The sequence below is a fragment of the Rousettus aegyptiacus genome, unplaced genomic scaffold (assembly GCF_014176215.1).
Source record: "Rousettus aegyptiacus isolate mRouAeg1 unplaced genomic scaffold, mRouAeg1.p scaffold_m13_p_3, whole genome shotgun sequence".
Lineage (NCBI taxonomy): Eukaryota > Metazoa > Chordata > Mammalia > Chiroptera > Pteropodidae > Rousettus > Rousettus aegyptiacus.
This window is the reverse complement of record NW_023416306.1, coordinates 57,951,945-57,964,507: the sequence shown is the minus strand read 5'-3', so window position 1 is coordinate 57,964,507 and position 12,563 is coordinate 57,951,945. Positions and strand designations below refer to the sequence as shown.

Below are 12,563 nucleotides of genomic sequence, written 5' to 3'. Positions count from 1 at the left end.
TAGAGATTGTATTTTATTCTTAAAGGGAGGTATCATTCCCACATTTTACACATGAGGAAGTAGAAAAAGTAAAGGCTTCCAAAGGTGTAATTGGAAGGATACCCGACTTCCTGCCCCATTTCCCACCTCTCACCCAGAGCTAGAAGGGAGGAGAAGACGTGATCCGGGAACTTAGTTTGGCCGTGACGATCTTTGTGTAGGAGGCTCTGTGAGAAGAAGGAATCCGGGAGTTTAGAGGGGAGATGAAAAGTTAGTGGGTGTGGACTCATGGAAGAGTGAAAAGCAATGTGGGAAAGTAAGGAGAGCAGAGGTTGGGAGGAGGGCAACAGCCCATTCACTCTAATCTTCTCCCACCACCATCACCACCCAGAACAACACCATCACTCTCTGCAAATACTTTAGAGAAAGACGACCTTAAGGAGGAGGAAAAAATGGACCTGAGTTCCCAAAGGGTAGCAGCCATGGTTCATTGTATCCACAGAGCTGTGTAGAGACCCCTCCACCATTGAGAAAGGCTTGGAATTCTACCTTCGGAAACTTGGAGCAAACAGAGGCTCCATGCCTCATAAGGACTCACAACACATGAATGTTGGAACTGCATTCCACAAAGGGCAGGTTCTATCTGCCACGGAAATATGGAAGCTACACATGTAACACAATTCAGGGAATGAGCCGCTCGACGAAATGTAAACTTTGCTGAGGTGTTTTATTTTTAAGCCAGACAAACAAGGAGCCAGAAGCTTCTCATCCAAGTCTCATGCATTGTTTCCTTTGAAAGGGTCCTGCCCTCACACGTAAGCCTCTTTCCTGACTAAATATGTCATTTCGGCCTTTCTCATCCTGCTTGTTACCACGATGGTGCTAATTCGAGCATGGCTCACTTCAAAGTTGACACTGATCCTTCTCATAAGCAGTCATTTTTCAGCCAGACCCATCAGTGGCTCCCGTCAGCCCCTTTCAAGCATGGCGCCAGCTTTTCAAAATGCTGACAAGAGTTCTCCTCTGTTGCCTAGGACAAGCCATGGTTGTCCTTTTCAGAGCATGTAATTGTCTCCTGTGGAGAGAAGAACGCCTACCCCCATAGGCCCAGCCACCTGTCTTCCCCATCGCAGCAACTGGTAGCTCAGACTCCAGCAAACACTGGGGAAAGTGGAAACAGTTGTAGAGGTTAGAGCCAGAATATGGTTATCAATCAGGATCGAAACAGGACTAATTAGTGAAACCCACTGGAATCTTTAAACTGCTGCCCTGGAGTATAAGACCATAGGACTAAAAGGGTTTTCTTTCTGTTTCTAGGGATGACCAGCCTGTGCTGCACCAATGGCGACCTTGTTCCTTTTTAAGGCAATAGTTCTCCAACTTTAATTCGTGTCAGGGGAACTCGACAAAAATGCAAATATCTGGGCTCCGTCCCCAGAAGTTCTGATTCAGCAAGTCTGGGGAGAAACTCTGGGAACCGCATGTTTGATAAGCTTCCCCGTGATTCAGATGCAGGTGGTCTTGAATTACACTGTGCAAAACACTGCTGTAGAGTCTTAAGCGAACAATAGTCCGCTACCTCTCTTAGAATTCATCCAAAAATTTCAAAAACTTCAGAAAATTCTTCTTTATATCTACTCCCATGGATTTTGGAACTTAAAATGACAGCCCTTGGAAATTAAATAAATGCATTTCTCTAAATCAGAAGAAGAGTCAGGTGTCAGCGTCTGCCCCCTTCCCGCATTTTTTCCATCCCTATCTCCTCACAGGTACATCTGTTGATGGGCTCCTCCTACAAGTAATGGAGGACCTGCAGCCAATCAGGATTACAGGAAGGAATATGCTCATGGCCTCAGTTGCCCCGCTGGGAGAGGATGGATCTGGAATTGAGTTATCACCGCCCAGACCCAGTCCCCAGGGACAGCCCTGGAGTGGGCATAGCCACTGAACTATAAGATACCTCTCTGCCACCTTGGGCTTCCCATCTCTAATTTGTAGATAAGCCTTAAATCTTGGGGTTCTGCCTTGCATGCCCCCCATCTCTCATATTCCAGATTGTCTCCCTCATACCCCCAAACTCCCCTGGATCTCAAGCCCTGACTTGGACATTTTCCTCATTATTTCCTGTGTATCTCTGGAACCAGGAAGAGGTTGCATGAGTCATTAATGCTGTTCACTTAGTGTTTCCAGTTGTCTGGCCTTCACCTGCCTACTTGGTAGGACTGTATTTTCTCTTGTGTAGGGGCCATGAAACTAGTTCTGGCCAATGAGTCATAAGAAGAATTTATGTGGGTCATTTCTTACATAGAGCATTTAATAACCATTTAAGACCCCCTCCCCTTCCAAGCTCTCTTTTCTCTCAGGCAGTGTCACTGGCAACATTTGAGATGATGACTGCTCCATCAGCCTGAGTCCCTGAGTGACCACGATGAGCCAAGCCTCTTGCTTATGTACAATGCACAGATAATATTGAACAAGAAGCAAACTTAGATCATGGGTTTAGTCACTGAGCTTGGGGATGATTTGTTTCCACAACATAATTTAGCTCGTTCTGGTTGTGGAAGGTTTTTGTGCTGTTTTTCTGCTCCTGCTGATATCTTTCCTTGGGACTTGAGCCCTTTCCTTTTATCCCTGGCTATGAGCGGGGGCACTTCCATGAATCAACAGATACACAGATTGACTAGAGTAGGAGTGCAGCCCTGCCTGCTGTTGGGGGGTTTGGTTCTCCCCTCCTTTTGCTGGTACTGTTGCTTGACTCAGTATCACCTGTACCTTTATACCGTTGGGATATTGCTGACTCTTCAACCAGGTAAATGATAGGATGGCTCTGCCAGGTCACACTTTCTCTTCTTCCTGTCCAGTGTTGCTGCCCTGGCTGATCATGGCTTTCTCAGAGCCTGTTCTCACAATGACAAGGGAGATTTCTGTCTTCATAATAGAGATATCTTCATCACTAAAAGATTTTGCCTACAGTTGGGAAATTATTACAAGTAGATCCAACCTCACTGCCTCTATTTTTCATGAGAATGATACTATAACTGCTAGAAATAATTCATTTCCAGCAGTTGCCTTGTCTACCTTGTGTTCCGATTCCTAAGGACAGTTGGCAAGTGAAACTCCTCTGCTGCAGGCTTTCACATGACTATCTGCTTTTGCAATGATGACAAATGAAATTACTGCAGGTCCTGAAGCCTTAGTCCCTGGAAACCATCAACAGGATGACAGCTCCCTTCTATTTGGCTTGTAACAAGCTCTTCCAGTTAACTAATCACCAGACGTGGTCTTCCATCCAGAATGCAGAGTTTCTTAATCTTATTCTGAAGGATTAATCATGCGACCTCAGAACTAGAATTATCTTTCATCAAGAATTCCAGAATTGAGACAGTATAAGAGGGTAATTATAACCCTAAAGACACGATGACATAAAAGGAAAAATCTAAAGAACTGACATGCCTAAAAACAAAGTGAAATTTCAGAACACATATGAATGTAAACACATAATTTCCCATGTAAATTTTCTGTTACGATTACAATAAGTAAAAAAGGTTTTGTTAACAGCCAATGGAAAAGTATTTCACTGGAGAAAGACTATTTTTATTTTGTTTCTAGGACTTTCCTTCTGCCCCTGTACCTGATAGAAGGCTTTGCACTAAAAGACCTCAATTAAGAGGTGTGGAGCATTCCATTAATGCCTAATGAATTTGAAATGACCTCACGCCCAAATGTTTTACGTTTGGAATACGTGTGCATATGTGATGTGTGCATATGTGCATGTGTGTCTTGGGATGGGTGGGGTAGGTAAAAATAGAAATATAAAGATATGTGAACACTAAACATAAAGTATTCACTCATTTATTTTGCAAACATTTATTGAATACCTACCATGTGCTATGCACAGTCTAGAAATACAGGTAAAGTTATTAGCCTCCTGCTATGTACATTTGAATGAAGGAAACAGAAAATAAACAACAAAAATATTGTTATTATAAAGAAAAGTAAAATGAAGGAACGGAGAATGATGGATGGGGTGTTATAAGTCAAGGAAATCTCTTTGAAGAGACATATGAATAAATCGAGAGTTAGATATATGGCTATCGGTGCAGAAAACATTTCAGGAAGTTAAAACAGCAAGTACCAAGGTCCTGAGACAGGAACTGATTTGCATATTAGAGAAAAATATGCCAGTGGTCAGAACAGGGCGTGAAGGACAGGGAATGGCAGGAGGTGAAGATGTGAAGGTGGGCAAGGGCCAGGATAATGCAGCATCTTTTGTGAGGATCTCAAATTTTATTCTAAGAGTGAAGGGAAGCCACTGGAAGATCTTGAGCTAGAGAATGACATCATCTGATTTACATTTTGAAAAATTTTTCAACTGCTGCAGTGTACAACTTACCAGCTCTGGGTTACAAGAGCCGGTTATACCTGCTATATTGAGTTTCGCTCTTCATAATTAAGGTTACAATTGGACTTCCATTTCAAGGCACAATGATTACCAGAGGCCCGCATGTTTGATTTTTCAAATGGATTCCTGCCTTTGTGTGACTAACCTTTTTGAAATCCCAGGATCTCATTATGGGAACACTGCAATAAAATCAAAGAAGTAGAACACCAAAGGTTGTTCCCTATGGATCTGAGAACACAATGGGGAGTTCCTGGGTCCCAGGAGAAGAGAGTAGGATAAAAGTAGAATTTGTACCAGCTTTCTAGTCTATCTTCCCTGAACACTGTATCGAATAATTTTAAGCTCTGAAAAATGATGGCACAGAATAATACCCACACTTACAGCAACTTCAATTTTGAGCATTAACCAAGACTGAGCCCTCTCTGATATTTTGGCTCCTTACCGGTTTGAGTTGGCGTCAGACATTTTCAAAGGAAGGATGAAATATTTCAGTGGGCTCTCCAAGTTAAAGTTTTCTTCTGCCAGTAAGAGCCTCACAAGATATTTGGCCTAACATAGGCGTGCCCTTTCACAAAATACAAAAGACCTTCATATCTTTTTTTATTTTAGAGCATGAGGCTGCTCCAGAGACAGAAAGACAGAGAGAGAAGATAGTAGCCCATGAAAGAAGATGAGTTCACAGAGCTGGTAGTGGCTTCTGAAAGGTTTTCGTGCTCCTCCAGGAAAATGAAGGCCTCCCCTTGGTCTGAAATTGTAACTGACACCACTTCTCCAAACTCAGACTTGAGGACTTGTCTTGTCTGTGTGATAATTTTCAAAAAATCTTAACTTCTCTGGTCTTGGTTTCCTCCTTTGATAGAAGAGACAGGAATTGAAATGTATAATTTACATATGATGAGTTTAGCTATAAATTTCTGATTCTCAGAATTGCACACAAAGAGAATTCAAACCAATGTATCCCAAGACCAGTGACCTAGTCCTAGGATGTGGCAATTCGATCATGAACTCCAAGTCTGGCTCTAAAGGATTTTGCTTACTCTTACATATTTTATTATAGATATTGTTCTATTTTCATTAAGGAGATGAAGATGGAAGGAAAGAAAGAAGGAAAGGAGGAAGGAAGGAAGGAAGGAAGGAAGGAAGGAAGGAAGGAAGGAAGGAAGGAGGGAGGGAGGGAGGGAGGGAGGGAGGGAGGGAGGGAGGTAGAGGGAGGGAGGGAGGAAGGGAGGAAGCGAGAAAGGGAGAAAAGCAGGGAAGGAGGGATTTCCAAATACCAAATATGAGTTTTCTGCTATCCTCCAGTGTAAACCATGTGTTGTGAGGTGGAAATAGTTGATATTCTGGATCATATGTCAACCTGCCTATTCACACCATTTACTTTAGAAAGTGTTTTAAAAGATACTTTCTTCTTCTTTTGCATTATCCTTTGACCCAAGCAGGGATAGTACATGTGACAAACTGCTACAGTGGGTCTCCACATGCCAAAATACTCTTTCGTGTTGTAACCAACTCATAGTAATAAGAGACAGCTGGCCACCATAGGGAATCCTCTAACTGTCCTATGCTTGTCTTACCCTTAACTAGTACTCCCTGGAGAATGAATCTGGCAATCAGAGGGACCCTCTTGGAGACATCATTATTGGGATAAAATGCTATATAATCAGGTCTCTGATAAAGAAAATAGAAAGGAAACCCAGGTTTTTATGCAGAGGACAAGACCAATCAATTGACCTATTCAGACTTCAGTAGCAACTTCAAGAGGCTCACACCATGCCATCTCTGATTTCATGTCTCTGATCAAAATGAGGTTCTGTCTCCTGTTGTAATTTGATCATCTTGGCTCGAGTTGAGAAACACCTGTGGTATTTGAATCTCATGGAGCCAGTGGCTCCTAAAACTCTGAAACCTGAGAAACAACATCTGTCTGCCTTTCTCCTCTTCCAGCAACCAGTCTGTGGCACTACCAGGGAGTAAATGCTGAATAAGGCCTGGTGGCTGATGCTGAACAGGGGCGATGCAGCAAAGCAGTAAACACCATGCCTTCAGCGTCTCTTTCTGTCTAAGCCGGCTGATGTCTCTTTCCTTTCCCCCTCACACATTGGAAAGAAAATTTATTAAACAAATTCTTTCATGGCAGAAATAGTATGGGAGTCTCAACATTTGGTGCATACTTGACTTTTGGTCTGCAACATGTCAGGATCATGATTCATAACAGAACCGTTTGTCATGTGTTTACCTACAGTCTGAGGGATATCACCTAGTAGAAATTGGGGCAGTCATTTTGCTAACCCTCTTTTATTCAGCTCAATGGAGAATAAGGTGAAGACGAGACCTAGAGACCAACGGGAAAATGAGCCAGGTGAGGGGGTCACTGGCAAACAGGGCACAGAGCAGATAACATCTTTCTTGCCTCATTTTCTTGGGTTCTCTACCCTTCATTAGGGGGCCTGAAGCTGGAAAAAAAGATTTACTTTCCAATTGAAACTTATCATTTCTCAAGTCTCTTCATGGGAATTTAAATGTGTCTTCCTTTTCCCCCCTTACCTTTGACTGGGAGTTAAATGGATGCCCACATTTCCACGCACAGGCAGGAGAGTAATGGGGTCTTGACCCCTGGCAGAGAAGGTAGGAGGTGGATGGTCTGGTTCTCTGAAGGTTGCTGGGCACCCGAGCTTACAATCCCTGGAAGCCCAGCCACTCAGACAACCACCCTGATCGGTTTGAGAAAGTGGAAGCCCCAAATCCAATTTAATGTCCTTCAGGATATTTGTTAGTGAACTTCTGGGAAGGGTCTCAAAGAGGTAACAATCTGAGAATGAAAGTTCTTTTAAAGTGCAAAATAAAAGAGTAGAGACACCACACATGTGCGGGGCATTGCCCCAGTGCTGGGCATATCCTCTAATGATAGTCGGATGTTGGTACTCCCTGTAGAAAAGATTGAAAACTGCTGATCCGGGGGGCACAAGATGATGGACCAAACTCATTCATTAGCATGTTTGGCTCGTAACGGATCATCCCAAATATTTGAATGATGGAATGAGCATGAACATCATTGATCATTACTTAACATGCCACCCCTCCCAAGCACACGTGTTTTTAAAAAGGGTCTCTGAGAGTAAAACCAGGGAGGCAGCGCAGTGCAACGGCTCAGAGCGGCCTCCAGAATCAGGCTGTTTCGAATCTGAGTCCTGGCTCTGTCATCTGCTAGTGGTATTATTTTTGGCAACTCGTTAACCTTCTTGAGTCTCAGTTTCCTAGCTTGTAAATGTAAATTACACCAGTGCCTGCTTCACAGGTTGTTGTGAAGATGAAAAGAAGTAAAGTATAGGTGATGATTAATTTTATGTGTCAGGTTGGCTAGACTACAATGCCCAGTTGCTTGGTCAAACACCAATCTAGGTATTGCTGTAAAAGTATTTTTAGATGTGATTTGCTTTTACATCAGTAGAGTGTGAATAAAGTAGATTACTCTCCAGAATGTGGGTGGGCCTCACCCAATCAGTTGAAGGCCCTAAGAAAAAAGACTAAAGTTCTCTAAAAAAAATAGAAATTCTGCTTCCTGGCTGTCTTTAGACTAAGGCTACAACATCAACTTTTCCTTGGATCTCCAGGCTGACAACCTGCCCTGCAGATTTCGGACCTGCCAGACTTTACAATTACATGAGTCAATTCCTTGAAATCAATCTCTCCCATTCTCTTTCTTTCTCTCGAAGGATAGATGGATAGACAGCTCTTCTATTGGTTCTATTTCTCTAGAGAACCCTGACTAACACACTACGTACAAAGCACTGAGCAAGTTCCTGGCACAGTACGTGCTCAATAAAAGTTCTCTCTATTATTGCTAATTCTCTAAATGATAAGGTTTTCCATACTCGAACAGAATTCCACATGCCTGTAGGAAGGTTATTAGGGGACTGGAGATTAGGGAGAATGGGACACCTGCTCATTGGTCCTGCAGCATACAATTTAGGTAGCACCAGCTCTGGGAGTGGCATTGGCCCGACACCTGATGTTTTGGGGACCAGAAGGTTGGGCCCCTGGGTCCCCAACCGGTCTAGGCCTCTTTTCCTGCCATCTTCACAGCTCCTCAGCCCCCACCGGGGAACTGATTCGTGATTCAGGCTCCCCGGCAGCTGCGCCGGTGGATGCTGGCTTCTCCCTCCCCGTCCCTGCAGCCCGCCTGCAGATGTTTCCTCCTGGCCTTTCTTCTTTTAGACCCTGCTTCCTCCTCTGACCCAAACTCCCAATGAAGTTTTTTGGTAAGCTATGCTTTTCCTCCAGAGTCTCTGACTGTTATCATCAGTAAATCATCTAAATCATCAGCTCAGTCTAGAGCCACTGACACAGGACAGAGACCTGAAGCTTACCCTTCTCCCTATTTCCTCCCCGGGGTGGCCATTACAGGCAGAGAGTAGGAGAAAGGGGGACCCTAGGCAGTAAAATGACTCTTGTTCTCTGTCTCAAGCTCAGAAAAGCTGCATTTTCTTTCCTGTCTGTCCTTCTTTGGCTCTGACTGTTTTGGGCTCTCCTTGCCTTTCTGAGAGGAGCCTGCCCTATAACTCACCTCCAGCCTTGGGTGTTCTTCATCTTGAACCTCTGCCCATCTTCCTTCACTCAAGGACAGGCCTGTCAACAAGACTGGAAGCCACTCTGCTGGCTCCCTCATTGCCTCATTTCCGTGAGCTGGAAAACATAAGGTTTGAGCTTCAGAGACTTGATAATGCAACTGTAGCCTCTAAAGAGCCTGTGGCTTTTGGTAAAGGTGGCTCCCGTTTTGAAGGCCAAGTGTGTAATGACTGTGGCATCTTACAGAAAACCATATTTTGATGGACTCCAGCTGACCACCTAGATCTTCCCCCGCTTTGACAGCAGCAGTGGCTAGTGCCCAGTAGAGTCCTAATTAAGATCATGCAGTTAACTGGGAGCCAAACTAGTGCTCACAGGTGGATCTTCCGATTCTGGACCAACGCTCTCAACAAACTGCATGGAATAGGCCACAGAGATGGCGTTCGCCTTGGCAGTGACCCTGGATGCTGTATCTGAGAGTTGTTGTTAGGTCAATCCAGGTTTTGTTCATTCAGAAAGAATGAGATAGGGCTTCTGAGTAACGTGTGGCATTTGTATGTAGAGAGAAAGAAAAACCAAAGGGAAGACCCGAATAGCCCAACATAGATCTCCCTTCTCATCTGTTTGTTGGTTGATTCATTCATGCAGTTCTTCTTTTATTCCACTATAGATTTATGACCTATTTATGTGATAGGTTCTGCCTTGATGTTTTCTCTGTTTTTTTTTTTTTTTTTTGAATTAAAGAATTTCTGCCCAAACTCCAGGCAAGGGAGTTTTGAGATCTGGGCATAATGATGGCCTTCACACACACACACAAACACACACACACACACACACACACACACACACACACACACAGGGAGAAAGAGAGAGAGAGAGAGAGAGAGAGAGAGAGAGAGAGAGAGAGAGAGAGAGAGAAAGATGAGGATAAGGAGAGACAGAGCAAAAGGGAGAGAGAGGGTAGGGAAGTGCTCTCTGGCCAAATTGAAGCCCACACCATGAAGAAGGGAATGTTGGGGTTTAAGAATCTACTACTGCGGGGGTCCTTCTTCTGCCCACAGATCCTGGAGTCACAGACTGCTCTTTCTTTTTCTCCTTCTCAGTGGACCATTAAACCTGGAAATCCATTGGCAGCAGTGGCCGTGGTCAGGAGTCCTGGCTGGACTCTGTGGATGGGCACCCATCCTCCATGCTTCCTCCTTCTTCAGACCCACTCCTCAGGGCCTGATTTTTTGACCTCTTTTCTCTTCCTGGCCATCTCCCCTCGCTCCCACAGCTGTCAGAACTCCGCCTGCCAGAGTCTTATGGCTCTCATTGCTAACGTAGGTGGAAAGGACACAGAGACGCGGTCAGCTCAGTGGGAAGGCCATTCCCAGGAGGTAACACTCTGAAGTCCAAGCCAACCCCACCCCAGAGTGAGATTTTCAAAAATTCCACGAGGAGCATTCGAAAGGACATTTGGCCGAAAGGCCACTGCTCTTCAGAGCTCTGCCACGCAGAAACATGTCAAGGTTCTTTAAAGAGGCCTGGAGGCCAGTGCACAAGCTGAGGGGAAGGAGAAGCAAGGAGGCAGCTTTTATCCAAGGAAAGGCCAAGGGCCCCATGGACCCAGAGAATCTACTGCTGTACAGTTCATGGAGACAGATAACAAAGAGGACAGAAAAAGTATGAAGAAGCTGTGGGTTTTCCTAGAAAGAGCTCTGTGACTTTGGCAAGTTTCTTAACTTCTCTGAGCTGAATTTCTAAAAAGGAGATAGATAATGGTACTTTTCTTGCTGGGCGTGAGAGGCTTAGCTTGACGTATGCAAAGCACCAAGACAGTGCCTAGCAATACCTGAACAATGATGACAGCTGAAGTATAGGGAGCATTTACTGTGTTCTCGGGACCTGGTAGCAATTAGATTGTTTTATTTTTATTCTTGGTGGAAGGGAATGGATGTTATAAACACAAACACAGACTGGGTCTCAACTTTGTGGCTCAGCTTTATACCTTTCCCAGGAGATTCGAAGCCCTTCTCACAGAGGCAAATGACTCAAAAGAGGGGATACCAGGACATGAGTCACTGGCCTCACTGTCTCAGAACACCTAGGTCCCCCTGGGTGGACTCTGCAACACCCAATCAGGCCCAACCCTGCTTTGCTTCTGCAACCACAAGGTGGTATGGCCAGCAGCCATGGGAGAGTTCTTCTTTTTCCAAAGTATGTTTGCTGTATAAACACAATCGTAAAATGAAAGCCAAGTGTCCGCGATGGAGGGGTTGGAGCAAGAGTGGGGAGAGGCAGCGTTCCTGGCGATGGCCAGCCGCGCCCAGCCCGGCCCGGCGGTCAGTGTGGAGGAGGAGAGGTCCTGCATCCCATCATGCTGTCAGGCCGCACAGACCCTACTTTCTTTAAACTCTACTTGGCTGGAGCAATTTAGCGGGGTCAGGGGAGGAGGAGGAGGCAGCTGGGAGAAGGAGGAGGGAGAGGCAGCAGGGAGTTATGCTAAAATACTCCCAGGCTGCAAGGGCCTTGCTGGACTCAGAAAAATCATCCGGCTTCCACCAACTCATCATTTGATCCATAAAATGCTCTGCTTGGGTGCTTAAGATACTCCCCCTGGGGCTGCATCCGTGGGATTCAGATTCAAACGCAGAATTGCTGACCCTGGAGATGGCTCCATCATCCAATAGCCTAAAGGATGAACCGGGTTCTCAGAGACCCTCTGGCTATGTCTCCATGGGTAGAATGGAGCTGAAGATCGAAACAATGATTTTAAGCAGCTCAAGCCCTGGTCCCTTCACAACATAAAACAAAATGCGAAACTCATATAAATCAGGAGGAAGTAGGCGTAAGGGCTTGAATTATCAAAACAGCTGTCTCAACTCTCGGTGTCGCTTTGGCTAAGAAATTCCATCTCTTACACTCCCTGCCCCCTCGCCCTGCCTGCTCATTCTCCCCCACCCCTGTGCCCACTGCCAGGACTTGCGGACTTTAAGCTCCCTCCAAAATACTTCCAAAATGCCACCAGTTCTAGCCACCCCACATTCCATCCCTTGCCTCTCTCTGTCTTGCGTAAGGAGCTTTAGCTCTTGAAGGAGGGTGAGGATAGAGGGAGGGTGCGGGGGGTCTGGAAAGAGTGTGCTAGGTTCCGATCTAATTCAGATGGACTGTGCTCTGTCTGCTCAGAAGGCAAACTTACGGCTTGCAGCTGCATTGCAACGAGCACGGGGATGAAGCCATGGAGGCCCCCGCATATTTTCCTTGGCCTCCGCACAAGTCGTTGACATCATTTCAGGCTTTCGCCATTCATCCACTGCCGTTTGGAGCTTGTGGCTGTGTGAGGCTGTGTTCCAGAGTCTGGGGAAGGTCTGATTGCAAATTGGGTGGTGGTGGGGATGGAGGTGGTCCCACTGAGTTTGTGAAAACAAACAGAAATGCACTGAACCTTGCCTTCCCCCCACTGGAACGATGAGTGAAACTAACTCCCACCCTCTCTGCCCAGCCCACTCTCCCAGTGCAAACAGACCCAGGTCAAGGCTAGCCTGGAGACCCAGAGAAGCCTTTGTTCTGTCTGCGCTATTTGGGGGAATGATGACGAATGTTCACCACAGGTAAGAAAAGCAGGGGTTCCGTT

At 45.4% G+C, this 12,563-nt stretch overlaps 1 long non-coding RNA gene across 1 annotated transcript; it reads right to left on the bottom strand.

Moving 5' to 3' along the window:
• Positions 1-4,941: 4,941 nt before the first annotated feature.
• Positions 4,942-12,279, bottom strand: LOC107505813. Its single transcript, XR_001595792.2, has 3 exons — positions 12,129-12,279; positions 8,946-9,064; positions 4,942-5,231 (listed from the first exon to the last, which is right to left on the bottom strand). It is a non-coding gene; the product is annotated as an uncharacterized LOC107505813 (long non-coding RNA).
• Positions 12,280-12,563: the final 284 nt, after the last annotated feature.